This window comes from Phaenicophaeus curvirostris, chromosome 15 (assembly GCF_032191515.1).
Source record: "Phaenicophaeus curvirostris isolate KB17595 chromosome 15, BPBGC_Pcur_1.0, whole genome shotgun sequence".
In the NCBI taxonomy this organism is placed as follows: Eukaryota; Metazoa; Chordata; class Aves; order Cuculiformes; family Cuculidae; genus Phaenicophaeus; species Phaenicophaeus curvirostris.
In genome coordinates this window covers 7,602,631-7,621,856 of record NC_091406.1, presented here as the reverse complement: position 1 = coordinate 7,621,856, position 19,226 = coordinate 7,602,631, and the positions used below count along the sequence as shown (strand labels likewise).

General features: G+C 39.5%; 1 protein-coding gene across 4 annotated transcripts in view; it reads right to left on the bottom strand.

The window, feature by feature from the left end:
* Positions 1–19,226, bottom strand: part of SGCD (sarcoglycan delta) — a 376,457-nt gene that overhangs the window by 248,936 nt on the left and 108,295 nt on the right. The window contains exon 1 of one of the 4 annotated variants that reach the window (XM_069869202.1): positions 18,243–18,262. The exons of the other annotated variants lie outside the window; for them this stretch is intronic. The gene's annotated coding sequence lies outside the window, so the exon portion shown is untranslated. Of the gene's footprint in view, positions 1–18,242; positions 18,263–19,226 lie in introns of those variants that run through there. 4 annotated transcript variants of the gene reach the window in all.

Genomic DNA, 19,226 nt, shown 5'->3' with positions numbered 1-19,226 from the left:
CCCTCTAGATGGATAAGAACAATTTTCCATCATTAGGGAAGCCTTAAACAATCCCTGACTGCTTATACCGTCATCTCTTAGGCTCCTGCTAAATTGCAGTTATTTGTTCAAAAAGAAACGATGAGGCCTGTGATATAATAGAGCAATTTAAGCAGTGAAGAGTACACCACCTGTAATTCAATTTCATGGCAGCTGGTTTCGCAACATGTTTCTATAAGGCTGTTATGATATAGGAAACTTCTCTCAGAGAGTAACAATTCTTCTTTAAGTAAGCCAGGCTCTCAAGAGAGAAGTGGGCTTTAAGTAGACAAATACTATAAACAATAAGCAATGTGTATCACCACACCAATCTTTTCACTTCTATCTCCAGTTAGTTGCCACTTTTCTGAGGGTTCATATTTTAGTTTATATTTCATATTGAGAGGTTTTTGTCAGGAAAGGTGACAATAAAAGTCACCGAGATCTCTAACCTTGAGTTGGTTTCCAGACAGAGCAACACACAAGAGCTTCCATTCCCATTCATCTTTGCTACAACAGTCACCACATACAAAAAAAAAAAGCTCTAAATCCCAAGTGTATGACCTTGCCAAAAAGTCAAGGAGGGAGCAAAGGAAAGAATGAGGTATCAATAATGACTAGTCAATGCTGGAAGTGCAGCAAAAACATTCTCTCAAAAGGAGAAATCTAGGCTTAGCTCAAAACCCTGCAGATGGCCTGCATCTAACGGTGAATTTTCTCGTTCTACATGGCAAACAATGAGGCCGCCTGTTATCCTGATGAAAAGTTCTTTAGAGTCCAATTCATGCACATATCAAAACTGAGGTTTGTAAGCAGCAACACTGATGTTCTCCTTCATTCAGTACTGAACCATGTTACTATGTGCACTTTATATTCTGAAATTAAGAAGAAACTGTACATCCAATTAGGGAAATGCTTCAAGGTTTGATGACTGAAATAAATACCAAAGTCACCATGCAACCCCATCACTACTGAGTACTATGACAACCAAAATGAATAGAACAACTCATTTCTGATCTTGGTTGAGAAAAAGAGAGCAACACCACATGTTCAGCAACTGATACAGCATTACACAAAATATGGCATTTACTGACTACTTCACCATTTCAGGACTCTCAATCATTCAGCTGGTTGGAGTGTTAGTTCACTGTCAGGCCTGATGCTGATTAAAAATCCTTATCCCAACCCAGTTCCCCTCATCCTCTTCCTGTAGCATATTTGTCTTTTATAGCAGACCTTGGTGTCAGCAGTTAATAAGAGTTTATACCTTCTCCTAGCAGAGTGAAGAACCTGACCTGAATGAGGCAGGAAAATAGAGTTACCTTTTTCTTCCACACCAGCTGCTTCAGCTGAAAGGAGGTTTGCAGGGGGCCAAAAAAAAACAAATGAAAAAATCTCAGGCACTCCAAATTTTTAATTTTTTAAAAGGACCTTTCAGGGTTTGGTCCTTCTGTTGTCACATCATCTTCTCTTTAAAAAAAGAAGCGAGACAAAACTCCCTCTGAAGCCCAGCAGAGCTCTGCCAGCATTGCCAGAAGGAGGTGGGCAAAGAGCAGTATCTCTCACAATTAACCCAGTAGAAACAGAAAAATATTTACAACTGCTGCATTTGCTGAAGAAAACACAGGCAGAATTCTGTTCCCACCAAAATCATGAAGAGATGGGTCAGGTTCCTACTACACAAGCATGGATTTCAAATGATGAACTTATATAGTTACTTTTTTGTTCAGTTAAAGCATCACCAATTTATAAATTACAAGAGAGATTACCTATAACACAAACTCCATTCCTAGTGCTGTCCTTGTCTTTGACCAAGATTAAAACATAGGGGTGTGGAGGGAATGTGTGGTTTTGGAGCTTGGAAAGGGGTTAAATGAGAAAGCGAAATACTGCAGTTGATTTAGACTGCTAATGTCAGGGCAGAGATCGTTGTAGTGTGCATTTGCACAGAACCTACCTTGGTTGGGCTTTCTTTAGAAAGTCAATACATCTCTCACTATAACAACACACACAAAAAATTAAAAAAAAAAAAAGAAAAAAGGAAATACTTGCACAAAGGATTTTATACCTATTGATTTGATAACTTTCGCAAACACTACCTCATTATGAAACAACCATGGCCAGAGAAAATGTACTACCATTCAGACAGGCCCTGCATTACATATTCAAATTCGTTAGCTCTATCAGCCTTCAACCTTTCATGTTTGATTAAGTCTCATCTCCTAAAAACTGATTAAATCTTGTCAGCCTCTTTTTATTGTTATTCCTCATTGGTCCAATGGTGCTAAATGTTTCTAAATGTGACAGTAATCCAGTTTTAAACAAACCAGCTGCAGAGTCTATAAAATCATCTTCAGCAAGCTAGTAATCTGTTTGATAGATTCACCAGCAGCAGCAAGAGCAATGCAAGTCATGTACATTAATGCTTGCACCAGCAACAGATGGGCCATGTAGGACTGCAGGAGCCTGGAAACTGCTCAGGCTGTGAACGAGAGCAGACACATCAGTGTTTCTACAAATTTTGCTCTGCATCCACAAAAGCCCAGAAGACAAGGTCTAAGAGCCAAATATTAAAAGGAAAGTGGCACATCAGAGATACAGCCATTCATGATAAGCTACAAAGCCTGGTATTGAAGGGCTGTGTCTCAGCAGCAACCAAAACTTACTGTATGTGTGTGTTAAACTGCACTGCTTGCAGATGTGCACCTCTAAAAATGTGGAAATTGAACATCATTAAATTATTGCTTCAAACAGTATTCAAGATCCTAGCTGTCTTTTTAACACAAAAAAATAATCAATCCCTCTATAACCCCCTGCATGGCAATGGGAGGAAGCTAACACCACCACTACCCACAATGCAAGTCTATAGATAAAAGACCATCAATTCTGATGTTATCCAAGGACCTTGGACCCCAAATTCATTTTCAAAAACGTGACTGTTTCCTGGCAGGTGAGTTTGCATCCACATGCACCAAGCTGTTAGCATAAATGGAAAAGCCCCTGTCTCTACTTTCCCTAAACGGAGCATATTCTCTCTCAGAAAATGTTCTGATAATTTCAGCAAATTAATGAGAACCAGATGGCTTTTTTTTTCTCCCTTTTTGAACCATTGCTCTAAAAATAGTAGAGGGCCACTCATACTTCTAAGTAGTCCCCCAACAAGCATGAGAAATGCTGAGAAAGTTTTCAGTGTCAGGTTGAGCTGGGACAATAAACATGAGAGAAACAACTTGAAAAAACCACTGTCCTTCACTGGTCAAATTAAGAATCACCTTACTGCAAATAAACTCCTTATATGAAGTGTTCTTTTGCAAATTTAGCCCCAAACATCATTCTTCTGGTTTGACCTATTTGTAGCAGGCATAGAAACAAGCATATGTGCAAAGAGGTGGGTTTTTTTCCAGGGGCTTGTCCTCCTCAGCAATTCAGGAGCCTTTTGAAAAAAAATCATTAGCAGGTCACAGGAGATTGCTTAGCTGAGTTTTCTGTCTTTCAAAGGTAAACAGCCTTTCCAGCCACAGAAGCAACACGATGCAAGCAATCACCAGTCATGTTGAATTGCCATCAAACCACTGACGTTTGGTAAATTAAAGGCCCTGTGTCATCGGCTCTGCTCAGGGCTTCTTTCAACCTGAGGATGTTTCATTGCATTTTTTTCAAAGAAGCTTCACTTTTTTTCAGCATGGAAAATTGCAAATGATTGCATTCAGCAAACAAATAATAGAAAACTCATATGTACTGGAGAATAAGAATGAACAGCCTAGAAATCAGCAAGTGAGGAAAAGGATCTAGTGATGATAATAGCTATCATAGAGATGTAGCAGGGCAACCTGCTGCACTGAGAAGTGCTGTAATGCAGAACAGTGGTAGACCCTCTTTGTGAAAACGGTTTATATTGCCTACCCCACATCAGTCTAGGGGCTACAGAAGCAGAAATAACTTTTTTTGCTATGAAACAAAGGTTTCAGCTATAAAAGCCTGACTGGCAATATCTTCCTACTATTCAAGTATCTTGTAGCTGCAAGCTCTTCACGGCCTGACATGCTCAAGGTCTGAAGTTTTGGAGTTTTAAGTTTGCAGAAGTGTCCCTGCCCACAGATTTGAAAACCACTGTTTCACCCCTTTACAGTGGGCCTCCCTCAGGGTGTACACCAGCAGCAAAACCTCAGCTAGGACTCACAGAAGTGCTCTCCATATCTGCATAGTGCGCCTTTCTTTTTCACACTGGAAATGACTGAAAGAAAGCAAATATGCTTATGGAACATTCTAATTAGCATGTTCATAATGTATTTCCTCATTTAAAAAAATATATTCTTCCTCTTCTTGACCTTTTTGGCACACTTATACAGTAATAGAAGTGACATGAAAGTTCAGGAGTTTGGTGGATCTGTGAACCACAGACTTCTCTGTGACTTTGCAAGTTTTGGTCAAACCAAGCACGATGCATCAACTGCATCCTCAGCAACATCTCCTGCTGTCACAGGCACTTATGGTGATGCCTCACAATAGGTCTACAACCAATAAGAGCAAAGCCCCAGGCTTGGATTCCTTTTTATAGATGTGCTACTTTGTTTATTAGCCTATAATTTGTTTGTTCTCCTCTTCTAAACTGAAACTCAAAAGGGACTGTCAAGATAGAAAATTCAATCTAAACAGGCTCCCTAAGTACGCTCATCCTGGGGCAGGTCCAGTGGTTATTTGAGGATGGCAGCTGGCACCTGCAGCCTTCAGTGCGGCACTCTCAGAACCTGATGGAAGAGGACAGCTGGCTGGGCTGGCACAAGATGCCACATTTGATTGATGGAGTGATCCAAGTGTCACAGACTTGTAGGCTGTCATTAATGGTCTGTGCTTCCTCTGAGCAGGAGGCACACACCACGCGGCAAAGCACTGGTGCTTGCACGAGCCGGGGTCACTCCAAGAGCAGTATCTATCTGTGTGCTCTCCTACTTGCCAAAGAAACAGCTTTTATTAAAGTTATTATTTTTGTATATAAATATATATACACATATATTTTTCCACAGGCAAGGGGTGTAGGGTTTTACAGCACGCAACTACAGAAAAGTTATTCCCTTTTGAGTGAAAAATTCAGCAATTTTTATGGACAAACGAGTCATAAAACATTTTCTCCAGGCTATTTAATTCATCAACTAGCCAGACAGAAAATATGCTACGATGTTAATTTAACAGAATTATTCCCCTCTCAATAAGGTAAATGTAAGATGAAGATCATTAGGCAGGCTGGCAACCCCATCATCTTCCTTCTGCCAGATAAACCCACAATGCAAAATAGCTGCTAAAGAGACTCTGGCAATTTGAAGGGTTATAATCTTGCCTGAGAGGACACTTCTGCTGCCACATTTCCTCTTTGGAGCTGGTTTAAGTTTGTTCTTTTATCTAAAATTCTTTTCGTTATTTTTTAGAATACTGAAGCCGCGATTCAAAGACAAACATCCATGTGAAAACTCATCAATACATCTGTAAGAGGAAAAAAAAAGCCTTCTGCTTAATACTGCTGCGCGAGTCACATCACAGCCAGGTACCCTACTCTTGATGCGCTATTGAGTTTATTTGACCATCAAGTAAAATAACTTTTACAAATTGTGTTAGTGTTTTTCCCCACGGGAAGTGCTATTACTTATAAGTAGATCTTGACCTTACAAATAAACTCCATCCTGCCTTTGATAGTTTAAAAATGGTACAGCAGGTTTGACAGTGAAACGATTGAAGGGTGCTCTCCCCTTTTTCAGGGAAGGGATTGAAGGAGGGTGTGAGAGGGGTGAGGGAATCAAAGCAATTCCACAACTGGTTCAGTTTCAGATCTTCAAACTGAAAAGAAACTTTGCGAGAAAAATATTTCTTCTATCTTTCTAGTTGCAACTCACTTCAATGACAAAAGGCAAACAGGAGCCTAAATAGGGGAGAACAAACACTCTGAATTGCCACATGGAAAGTGTAAGGAGACTCTTGCATGGAGCCCTTCTAAAATGATTTGGCCTGCTCCTGCTTGCAGAAAAATGTGAACACATTTTTAATAAAAGAACCCCCTGAATTTTGAGAGGTTTTTTTTTCCAGAAACTATAAATCAAAGCAGACTTGTTAATGAACCTATGCTAATATAACAGTGCAATACTGGTGTTTTGCTTGCGCTAGTAACAGAAGGCAATAGATGTTGAAAAGCACCCTAGATTTCCAGATTGAAAATAGGGTAATTCCACTGAATTGGATCTCATTTCTTATGTCTCAGTCCGTAGTATTTCTAGATCTTTGTCTTCTCATTTTAAAGCCTGATAATTTCCTACAGCAGAGATTATAGTCTCCTGGGCATTCACACAGCTCCAGCAAAGCAGAGTCTCTGGTACCAATACACACTCAGTCAGTGTGTGGGAAAAGTGTGAAGGTCTAGAGGATCGGTTAAAACTGTTCCCTTTTCCTGACATTCTTTTCCCCATTCAAAACTCTATGTTCTCAATTCACTCTAATCACTGTCAGATGCATTTCTAAACGCACATAAAACAACGTGACTAACATCTGGATTGTTACTCATCTATATTCTTCCCCAACATTAAGAATTCTTCTATCTAATGTAGCAGAGCTGAAGCCAATATAGCTCCCTTGTGTTTACTTATCTTTATGAAGAAGCTATTGAAGCATCTCAAAATTCTCACCCCTCTGGGTCCTAAAACAGGCTGACGTGCATCTCTCCTGTTTCCATTCCATTTTTTGTTCAATTGGGCCTGCATTATGTTGTTATTGTTTCACTTCTGAGCCCATGACTCTTCAAAGCTTGCTTCTTCCATGTGGGTAGTGCTTTGCAGAAAAGATAATAAAATTTATTCAGCATCTCTTCAAAGTCTCCTTACATAGAAGGGCATGTGGGGAAAACAATCTTTCAAAGCTTTGAAGCTACATACCAAAAACATCTGTTTGGGTAAGGAGTTTACAGCCCAGTTCCCAGAGCTCATATCAGTAGGCTGACGAATCTTGAAGAGCTCTGGTATAGCTATTTTCAAATGTCTTCCTCCAATCCAACATAGAAGCTTGAGCTTAAATACAAAACGCAATGCTACTTCTCTATGTTTTCAGGGTTCTTTATCTAATTCTTCCAGCAGTTCTTCCCATAAAACCTATTATGACTTCTCAGCAAGACAGGTTTGGATTTCTTCATTGTTAAAGATTGCAGTTGGAAAGTTGAGGGCCAACTGTCATATTAAACAGCTTAGCACATGACAGCATTTAAATGGATGTATTAATCATTAACATAATCATCCTATTATTTACCACTTGTTGTAAAGATGAAAACTTTGCAAGACTTAAAAAAACCATACAATATGAACAGAAACATGTTAAGAACAGCTAGACCTGATGAGCCTCAAGGTTTACTGAACTAAACACATTCTGGACAGTCATGAATACTGTTTAACTCAGGATAAATCTAATGGGGGCAAATACCATGATACTTCCCAAAATAATCCAAACTTGTGGCCCAAGGGATTCCTGAGCCAGCAGAGGCTGTCTCTGCACATGAGAACCACCAATGCATTTTCCCACAGCCTCATCTTGAACCCACTGAAACATTCAACAATTGGATTATTCTGCACAGAGACTTATAGAATCAAGTTTTGTGTGAAGAATAATTTCCTCCTCTACTTTTTTTTAAGTGACCTGCAGTTTTTATATGATGATTCCTGGTTCTCCTATTATGAGACAATAAACAATAGCCTCTTTTAGTTTTTTCCATCTCACAATTAGCAGACCTGCACCACTATCCCCTTACTCAGTCATCTCTTTTCCAGCTGCTCCTCTATGTCATGGGTTGTTCAGTCATTTCATCCCTTTCATTAAATTTAAAGCTATTACCACCTGCCTGACAAAAAGTGGTCTGAAATGAACTTCTCATTGACCAGAAGAAAGACTTATGCAGCTACAGCATATCTGCAGGACAGCTTCCTTCTTGAAAGTGAAAAATCCTTGAACAGAGATGGTAAAGAGACAGCATTGATTCTTCTGATCAGACCAAAATGCCAAAAAAACAATTCACAAGGAACAACTTTGCCACAAGGACTACAATGACACCTCACACCAGCATATCCAGCACAATTTTCAACAATATTCCCCACAAATTCTTCTACTACATGAGAAATACATTCCCAATTCTATCTGCTGACTCTTTCCCCAAAGAACTTCTATGATGAAAAAGCCCCATGGCCCTCATATTGCTCAGCTTAGAAGTTATCAGCAGTCACGGCTTCCACAAAACAGAAAGCTGATGACATTCTTTACAAGTTAAATTTAAGGACATTCTCAGTTTAGCCATCCTTTAAACTTTCCTCTAGCTTCTTCTCTTTAGAGCATCAGCAATTGCTGAGAAGAATTTCTCACGCGGGTAATTTCAGTTTGATGTCTAGAGTGGGTGGAAGGAACTAAGAGGCTGATCATTGCTGGCCTGATCCAAAGGAAGCGAAGGAAGGCTGGGAAGTGGTGTAACTTCTGTTTATGGATACACCACATAACTAAACACTTGGGAAGCAAAAGCTTATTTACACGGGAGAGTGTTGGCATGAAAAACAAGGGTGTGCAACCAGCTGTGAATAAATACATGCTAGAAATCAGAAGATGAGGTTCTGTATCAGTTTTCCAGTGGGAGTAATGGGAGAAAAAAGTGTTCGTACTTCTAAAATGGAGTTTGATCAGTTAATGAAAGGGCTGATATGATGTGACTTCTTATGATGGCAGGAAAATGGACTCAATGACCCAGGAGGTCCCTTCCCAGACATATATTCTCCTGGTGAGGGGTCTGCCTGCACAATATGTAGAAGGAACAGGTAATAGTAGACCCTGTATGAAATTCTGGTCTGCTGAAGAAAGTGAGTTTTGCCCAGGGCTGCAGGAGAGCCAGATTTTCACTCCACGTGCACACGCAGGGCTGCTACAGCTTTATTAAAAAAAAACCAAAAAACCAGGATACTCTTTTCTACACCATTTGAAGATGGTCAACTTGGTGCAGCTGAAAAGCATAAAAAATAAAAAAAAAAAATAGATTGAGCTAATGACAGCATAGCCAGGAAACAAAGCTCCCTTCAAAATTAAGTTTCCTACTGAAGTGGGAGAAAGAGAAAGCAGTCTTCAACACTAATCTTCAAAAACCACACATTTTCCCATTTAAGCTTCTACTAACCCTCCTGCAGCCTAGTGCTCAACAGTCAATTAGTGACACCTTGTTTCTGAAGAATTCTAAATTTTCCTCTAGAGAAACTCAGTAACAAACCAAGAGCAATTGTCCAAAATGACACCTTCAAGCACCCATATGAGGAGCGCACACCTTGCAATGCCTCCAATCTCCTGCAGAAGCATTTGTCATAGGCACATCCAGCTGTCTTAAACAAACATGAGCCCCAGCACAGAACTTTCACTCATCCATGTCAGAGGAGGGATGTGGCAATGCGACTTTCCCAGGACTTCAGGGATCTTCATCCAAATATGGAATAGGACACTGGGACACAGCTGAAACTTATATTAACCCAGCTCTCTTTGGCTTTTTAAACCTAAATAGCTTTACTTTTGATTTTCCATCCATTGTACAAAAAACCCCACCAAACTTTAATGAATAAACGTTTTAGTTTTAATACGAACACAGCATCATTTTCAAAAAACTAAGATTTCTCTTCTAATGTGGAATTACATTTTTAGCGGAATATGTAAGCCATCTCAGAAAGACATTTAGCTCACTGCTTTTCAAAGGGATTGGAATATTACACCATCATCAGCAAGGTAACTAACACTAGATATCAGAAATTTTAAAGACCAGACCAAACCATTAGCTCATTTAATCTGATCATGTCACACAAGCCAGTTTCCCGCAGTTATATCTGTATTAAGCCCACAGCTTCAGTCCAACTAAGTCTCCCAGAAAGGCATTCTGTCATGATCTGAAAATGTCAAAAGAAAGGAAATGTACCAATGACCTGGTAGTTTGGTTTTACATTACATTGTCTTGCACTATTCAGCAAACCGTCTAACTTTTAATTTTAATTTGTCTGGCCTTAATTTCAAGCTGTTGCTTATTCATCTGCCTTTCTCCACTAAATTAAAGGCCTGTTATCTCTCACAGCGATAGGCAGAGAAGAGCAAATCCCAGTTCTGCAATTCAGTCTGACAAAGAGAGATAACTTCCCCTTGTCCAATTGGAGCAGCTTCCAAGGCTGGTGGAAAATCATCATGCTTTAATTCAGCTACACCGATTTACACCAGTAAGAAATATGACCCCTGTACCCTCAGCAGCAGTTACAATAAGGAACTAGGGAAAATGTAGTTTCCAAAAATATATATTAAGAAAATGTAAATTATAACAAAAGCTGATGTCTATCACTTATCTCACATTCCTTTTTATCACCTATCCAGACTATGCTCACAGTAATGAACAAATGTTAAGTCTCCTATTTATACTCTGTTCAAAGTTTCTGTGCAGCCCTACAGCTGTAGCCAGCTGTATCTAAATAGCAGCAACAAGATTAAGTTAAAATGAATATCAAAAATAAATCAAAACAGTGTAGAAATGTTCTTTTGGGTTTTTTTGGTCTACAGAACCAAGTGCAGTACTTCTGTCACTGCTTCCAGGGTAGGAACATTAAATGCTGCAGTGCAGCAAACATAGTATATTAAAACTGCCCACTGCAACAGAAATGAACAATTGCAGAGCCTTTGTCAAGCCATGTGGAGTACTTTCTAATACTCTAACTGCGTGCGCACACAAGATGACCTGGTTGCATTCCAGTGGGAGTTTTGAGCCGACTTTAAGGCATACACACACGAGTTAAGAGAACCAAGAACTGCACTGGAGTTGTTTTACAAAGGCAGCCAACAGTGAGGCATTCTTTTGTTAATATAGTCATTACATGAAAAGGATGTCAAATGCTAGCTTTTATGCCAGCTGAAACTTCGTCTTGGGGAAAATGCTCTTTGAAAGTTGCAATCACTCCAGCTGCGTTGAAATCAAGCATTTAGACCAGAAGAATTATTTTAGTTCCTTTTATTATTCCACTTTCACACAAAGCCCAACTATCTGCTTGCTACAAGTACAAGGGTTCCACCTCTCCATATGCCATCAAATGTCTAGCCCACCTAGTACACACAGTTCTTAACAGCCACCAGACCAATACTTCAACTTCCATCCAAACATTGGAAAGGAAGGTATTTAAAGAGCAGACTCGGAGCAAGAATTCCCTGTCCAATACTCAATTCCCATTCCAGTTCCCCATGCCCTTCTGAAACTCTCGCCGTTTACAGCTTCAATTTCCCCTACAACTCCCAATAAGGTTACTGCCTCACAATTCGCTCCCCTCGACCAATCTTACACAAAGACCTTTTCATTCCAAACTCACCTGAAATGCTTTGATAATAGAAAAGCATCTAGGTGTGGATTATTTTATACTCAAGTGAAATGCATGGGGAGATGGAGTCAGACTACCCCCAAGCATAACTTATCTTTAAGCCAGTGTGACAATCAGAAGCAACAGCGCAATCAAAATCCCCTGTGGTTCCTCCATTAATAAGACACTTTGCCTACAGTGCCTACAGCAGCCATGGAAAATTGCATCAAGGTTTGTATGGCATTTCATATTAGCTGTGGGAGCAATACTGAAGGTCAGAGCAAGAGCACAGCATCTGCCTAAACTTTTACCCACAACAGCAGAGAGGAAGCCAGGAAGTTAGTCAAGAAAAGACCGAAGCAATTTGCAAGAGATGGAAAAGATCTCCTGAGATACTAGAGCAGACTTTAAGCAAGGTGAGGTGTACACACCAATAAACCTACGGCTCAAATATCACTCACAGCTACAAGCACTCAGCTCTTCTTTCCTCCCCATTAAATCACACTTCCCTCCCACAGATGAGTTGTCGGGAGAGCTCTGTGCCAGCCAGAGGAACAGACCAAAATGAGTGGGGAGAGATTAATCGAAAACTGAGAAAGAGGAGGATGCCGAAGATAGTAAGCAGCAGCTCTGCAGGGCAAACAGAGAAGAGAAATTGTGTTAAAAAAGCAGAACTAGAGAACTGGGTGGCAAATGTCTGAAGTCACTGGGGCTTGGGACTGCAAACAGATTTCCTAATGAACGAAGCAATGAAACTCCCATTTTTTAACCACACTAGTCTTGCTTCTGGGGAGATTTGTTCCCTTCCCTGGGAGATTCTGGCTTGAAAACTAAATTTTCTCTAGACTTCATTTCTCATCCATAAAATGAGGGTAATGATGCCATTCTCAGCTCCTGGGGTCTTTGTGCAAGCAATATGTTTATATTTATGCCAAACTATGTAAATATCTCTCACATAAGGACAGAGAATACCAAGATAGTCACAATGTCCAGGAGGCGGTTCTGGTCATAGCTTCAGAAGAAATTATGTCATTGGATACTGAGAACAGAGCACCTTTGTCTTTTTTTTTTTTCTTCTTCTGACTAAGGAAATCAAATTACTTTAAATCTAAGCAAACAGAATGGTTCTCATAGGTTATGAAGAAAATACTTAAATACCCTTAAATGACAGCATTTTCATCTTAACTCTAAATATACTACTATATATACTAAAAAGTATTTTATCATGAGACATCAGCTGTATCATATTACACACCAAGAGATGGGTGGTGGTGCTAGGTCATAGCCAACTGCAGCCTTGTGGAGACCCTGCTGTACAGCCACCAGAGGCAGCTCTGCAGTCAGGCAGAAGCTCCCAAGGAGCCTCAGGCAGCATGACCAGCAACCTTACCATCCTGTTCTCAAGATGAACTGCAGCAGCAGAATCATAGCTTGCACCTGAATTGTTCTCTCAGTTGCTAACCCCAACCTTACCCGTCTTCCATGAACTTTATGAATGATTCCCACCTAGGTTTTTCTGAGTTTGGTTTCTTATTGATAAATTTTATAAAATATTGTGGTAATATCAATTACTTTCACAGACAGCAGAGGCACGTGAAATCTAACATTTAAGGGAAAAGGCCTAAAGCAAATGCTTACTGACTCTGGAACCACTTTTGTCACCAACTGGTGACTTAACTAGTGATATTCAGCTTAAAACTAGTCTCCTTTACAACAGCTGAAATGAGAGGGATGCTTTCTAACACTTAAATGAGCCTAAAAAACCTACTCCAAAGAAAGTCTTACAGTTTCTTCTACCTGCTGCTGTTTTCAAGAAAAGTGCTCTTGTAACACACAAAGTCTTGATTTGCTATAGTGGGACACAGAAATTGATGGCAATAGATTGATAGTATTAGAAACAGAAGTCACCGAGTTATTTAGCACTCCTGTTAAACATTTCCTTCCTCTAAGAGAGAAAAACCCAAAAAACAAAACCAAACACCTTGACCATGGGTACCATATAGCACCATGCATATAATTCCTGTTTCTTAGACAATAAGCAGGAATGCACAATGCTCATCAGCCTCTTTAAAATCATTCCTCCAGCTTTACCCAGAGGGTCCTCACACACCATTAGAAACAACTCATACAAGCCTTTATGTGAGATAATTCTCCTCTTTTAAAGAGGGAAGTGAATTAAACTCTGAACTCTAATCATGTTAATAGCCCCGCCTGACACTATAAATCACTGATGTAGTGTTTTGTACGTGCCCATAAATTACAGATACTGTATCTTTCTGCAGAAGATTCCTTCCCCTTAAAAATATGTTTAATAGACTTGCACCCGCTCTTCTTTTCAAATACACTGGCTCACACTGCAACTCTCCTAACGCTCTAGGCACTGACTTCAAGTTTCATAATCAATTATATCATTTTCCTTCACAGCAGTAATTTGATTACTGCTTTTGGGGTGTGACAGGCATTTGTGAACGTTTCTGCCTGTCTTCATCTGAAATTGCTAACCTTCCTTCCTCCCTTCCCTGCTCCCCGCAAAACCTGTGCAAAATTGATAAAATAACATCAATAAATCAAGGCACCTGCATTTTCCCTGCACTGACTATATTTTCGATTTCTTCTCTGAAACACAAACAAGGACATAGTTCATCTAACTCAACAGCATGACCAAAAGGGGTATAAAATGATGATGATGTTTTCTGGCATTTATTGCCAGTTTTGTTAATATGACTGACCTCTTTTCCTGTGCAAGCTGTCTCTTTTAGATCACCCTATCTTTGAAATAATCACCACCACCATCTAACATTTAGTAATAATTTATGACACAGCGATTAATATGACAGAGCCCGCATCAGGAGAAACAAAATTAGGATTCAAGGAAAAAAATAGATGTAATTCACATTTGTTCCTGACAAGTTCAGAATCCTTGTTGACCAACCTGCACACGGCACTACTGAAATGTAGTAAATTTAAAACTGTTCATATACAGCATCAAAGATAAAACGTTCAAACAAAACTTGCCCTTTCCTTCCCAACAATTTCAGAAGTTTTAATAAGAGCAAATGCAGGAGGCAAGAGTGCTATGTATTAATCAAGTTCTATAACAGGCTGTGGAAAGATGCACGCTCAACCTTGAATCTAGCAGATTTCAAAAACTAGACACTTCTTAAGGATACTTAAATCCACTTACATTTCCACAAACATCTGGAGAGATTATAAGTGGAATACAGCCGATACCATCTACTGAGTTTTCTTTCAGGGCAAGTGGTTTTTTTCCAAGGTTAAGTCATTGGTTTCTCTCTTCTCCATACCCACATTAATACAAGGGCTTCCAAAGGCAGTCTGGGGGATTGTAGAAGTGTTCTTTTGCCCAGGGATGAGAAAACCAGATTTTCCTCTTTGATTCTCCCTTCAACAATAATTTTGGGAGGGACATAAAACACTGCATGTGTGCTACACATATTTAGACCATGGAAGTTTAGAGCATGTGATCAATAATTTAAAATAAAGATTTCTGTGAAACAGGTAATTCAGTAATTTTTTTCCCCAACTGCTTTAAGTACTAGATTCAAGATACTTAAAATGAACTTCTGATCCTAGATTCCATAAAGTGTTCTCTCCCTTAAGCTATCTCAGAGCAATATATTTTTTTCTGTTGGACAATCACAATGACATAAGAATTTTTGTTAAAATTTTACCTGCAAGTATCATGCAATGTGCTAATTTACAACCACACAACAGAAAGACCACAACTGAGACAAAAGCAAATTGATCAGAACAATGAAATAATTTTCAGCCTTAAGTCAACTTTTCAATTAGGACAAAAACAATAGTCCAAACAGGCATAAGTAACTTTTATGAATGGTCCACCCCACAAGGGAAAAAAAATATCAAGGATCTGTTTGGTAGAAGGAACCATTACCATGAGAAAACCCCAGTCAGATGCATATTTTATGTAGAAGAGTTGTTAATGTCTTCCAAGAGCTAAGTCCAAGTGCTCAGACAGGGATTTTGAAAAGGGTGAAACAGTAGAACACAACTAAAAAAAAAAAAATCATGATAAAGCATTACAGATTCCTGGAATGATATATTTCTTCTTATACATTTTATTCATTCCTTCTCCTCAACATTCATAGTTCTGTCACAGATTAGTATCAATTTTCTTTCCTTTCCAAGATGAAGCCTGTGCTAGTAGACAAGTTCATTGTCACTCTAAATTACTGAATCAGGCACATAATTTATTTTTTCTTGCAGCTTATTTTCACATAAATTCCTTTTAACTAAGTTATAAAAAACAAGCTCTTTTACAATACCTCAGCAGCAGGAATGAGCTTTCCTCTTGCAGGTTCCATTTAATGAGCTAATCAAGACATCATAAATGAAATGCTAAAAGTGATTTTAAATTTAAAATTAGAATTCTGACTCAAAGCTACACATATGAAGCTTGCATGTTGCTTTCGCTCCCAGATGAATGCTCATCACTGAAAAGAAACAGCAGACCTGACCTGTGTTACAAAGCTGCTGTGAAGACTGCACAAGAGGAGCTATAGCAGAATAGCCACTTCACATTTTGAAGTTCTCTAACACCTTCTATTTTTTTCACAGTCTTTTTCAAATTGAAAAGATTTTACCAGTTTTTTGTAAGGCCAAATGTAAAAGGAATTTTAAAAAAGTCTTTATCAAACAGTGGCTGAAGAGGCACTATTGCAAAAATTTATATCCCCACATCCCTATTTGCCAGTTACAGTTTGTGAAACAGAACAATTCAGTATTTCAGGGAAAGCTGATAACCATCATGAGAGCTCCCGTGGGTAACATTACTTAATCTGCAATTTTATCTTCTAGGAGAAAAAGTGTACTACAAGGAAAAACTATTTCCATAAACAAGGGACTTAAAAGCCAAAGAGACACAGCTCTGGGTAAATGCCAAAATTTTGGCACTCTTGTCTTACCATCAGTTATCCCCTTCCTCCCCTCAAAGCTGGGGATTACTTCTTTAAAGGCAACGGAAGCTGGAGAATTTGGAAAACTCAGCTCTTGGGGAGCATGATATCTGAAGAGGTTGACACTAAGAAGGACCTTCATTTTTTCATCAGGCTCCCTGTGGCACCACTGGAACAGCAGCAGTGCCACATCACACAGTCCAGAGCATGATCCCTGCAACACACCTAACACGTATGACTTCATTCCTGCCAGAAACATAAAAGTGGTTTGTTATTCCTCATCCTCCTCTTTTATCAGTTTATAGCTACTGAAAAGAGCTACCAACATCAACAAGGAGAGAGTATATGCTCCAGCCAATGTGCTACACAGAAAAACAACATTCAAAAGGATTTCCAGAGAAGAAGCAGAAGGAATTCCACACACTTCATCCTGCAAGGATCAACAAATCTCACAAACAGACTGCAATTACATGAAATTGTTTTGCAAGAGGAATGATGACGAAAAGAGGTTATCTGCAATTTTATAGTTCTTACAGAAACGAAGCCTACATTTTTGGGAGAGTGAGGAAAAGGACAGGATTTATGCCATTTTGGAGGATGTGGGGAAAGAAAGAAGGGAAGGAAGGAGTGTCTTCCACTAGTTTTGAGACCAGCCAAGTGGCTTTGCTAAATAAAAAAGGTCTCAGAAGTATATGGGTACTAATTTAAAACTTCATGTTATATTTAATTTACATTACATTTTAAATTTACATAAGCAAAATCTGCATTCCAATCTAGAGCTGTAAAATGTGCCTTGAGACTACACACAATGCTCTAATTGCACTTGCTCTTCAGAGCTGACCCATAAAAGCAAGAGATGAGTGACAGAAGCGATAAAAGTTTCTGACTAGCTTTTTGGGGAACAAGCCACTGATTTGTATTTGGAAGCTATTTGAAACTGTTCTGAGAGTCATGTAGAATAAACAGCCTTTTGCTCAGCTGCCAACAAACCAGCCTGAAAGCTCGATGAGGTGACTTCAGACAAAAACAAAACGTCTCTGTGTTTCTACCTACCACATCTTGCACTAATAACTCCCCTCTACTGACACAGAGGATCTCAGCACTAGGGAACAACAATGAATTCACAAGGGCAAAGGCTTACACCTGCTACTTTGCTTTGAAATCCTTCCTCACTTTTATAGAATAACTGTAAAGGAAGCCAGAGCCCCGTGACGCATACAGGATCCCACTAATCATACTGTGGTCACACAGCACAAGCCCAGAGACTCAGATCACTCAACATCTTTAGGTTTTTAAGTGCTGCATCCAGTACGATACATTGCCAATTCAAGATCTGAGCCTCCAGAAATCTCTCTCATTGATGCACACCTGCTGGAATAACTGGGCATATGGGGGTACCCCCCAATGTTCATCAGGAAAACAGGAAAATGGATCCTTCCACAGTCCACAAACAAGCTGCTTTTCTCATTGGAAAGGACATTAAAAGGAAAGTGTTGCCTGTGTAAGTCTATCCAGAAGTCTGTAGTGGAAACTTATTTCAGCCACAGAACCAAGCACCAGTCTTTACAGTTGAGAGCCTGTACTTCTCCACAGCACTGCTGGGAAGCTCCTTCTGAAATCATCAGTTGTAAGGTCTTGCCTCTGTATCCAGAATTGAAGATCACTAAAGCTTAGTTAACAAATAAAATGCTATCTGTGAGCTAACACAAACAGCCTTTCAGCTGTGGCAGAAAACCAGATACAGGGCAATTCTTCTCTTTATTCACACTTCCTAGACTGACTGCAGTGATTTCAAACAGTTGCCTGCTTTTCTCTGCAATGCATACCACATCATTACCTCCCGAGAGGCCACTTCACACTTTGCTCTCCTGCCTCCCTGCTCCTTCTTTGTTGTATAAAGTTATATGGAAAATAATACCTAAGTGATTCTGCATCCTGCGGGGAAGTTGCTTAAAACATCACTCAGTTTTTCTGAAAAGTTTCATGCCACTGCAAATGAAAAAAAAAAAAGTCAAAGTCAGTCATTATACCTCAAACTTGACAGCTTTTTTTCAGTTTGAAAACCATAAATTAAGTAAAAAATATTTATTTATTCAAATGCATGGGTTCGCTTACCACCAAAACACTTCTGACAGCTGCAAAGATGACAGTAGCCTGTGATACCTGCTCTGCATCACACTAGTGGTTGTCGTGTTATTTCAGGAAACCCAAAAGTACCTCCTGAAAAATCAAATCACTCTGTCCTAATTAGGAGCTTCTGAAGACAACCCTGAGTTGGGACGTACACTTCCCGCACATTAAACACTAGTTCCGAAAGCAGGAAGCCCTTCTCATCACATCCCTCAGATGAGAGCTTGCAGGCTTAAAAACACCAGGTTTAAAGCCTAACCTGAAAAATCTGCTGTTTAATAATGAAACACAGCAGTTGTATTTGAGATGTTAGTGTTCTAGTAATAAATAAAACTCTGAGTGCAGCAAGACAGGTTTTGAGGAGCTTGCTCACAGAACAGGATTTTGCCCTCTTAATGTAAATGTGGAAGTGAATACTTTTTGCTCATGCAGCTGCTACTACAGGAAGGGGTTTAACTGCATTAAATGCACGACATTGCCTCCCCAGGGGTGATACTGTCCTCTAGTCCAGTGATCAAACATACTGTGAGCTATCAGGTCAGATATCTTAAGTACCAGACATTCCTCATACTCATCTTTGTTGCCACAGTAATTCTAACTGGACTTATTTAGTTTTTTCGCAGGGAACAACCAGCACTTGACAAAGCCTCACAGCCAAATAATTCCAAATAATGCAAGTGCCACCACTGGACAAGCAGAACTGTATGAAGAGGAAAAAAGCCCTACAGAGCCTGTTACTCCTATCTGATCATTTAAAGCTGACCATAATGCT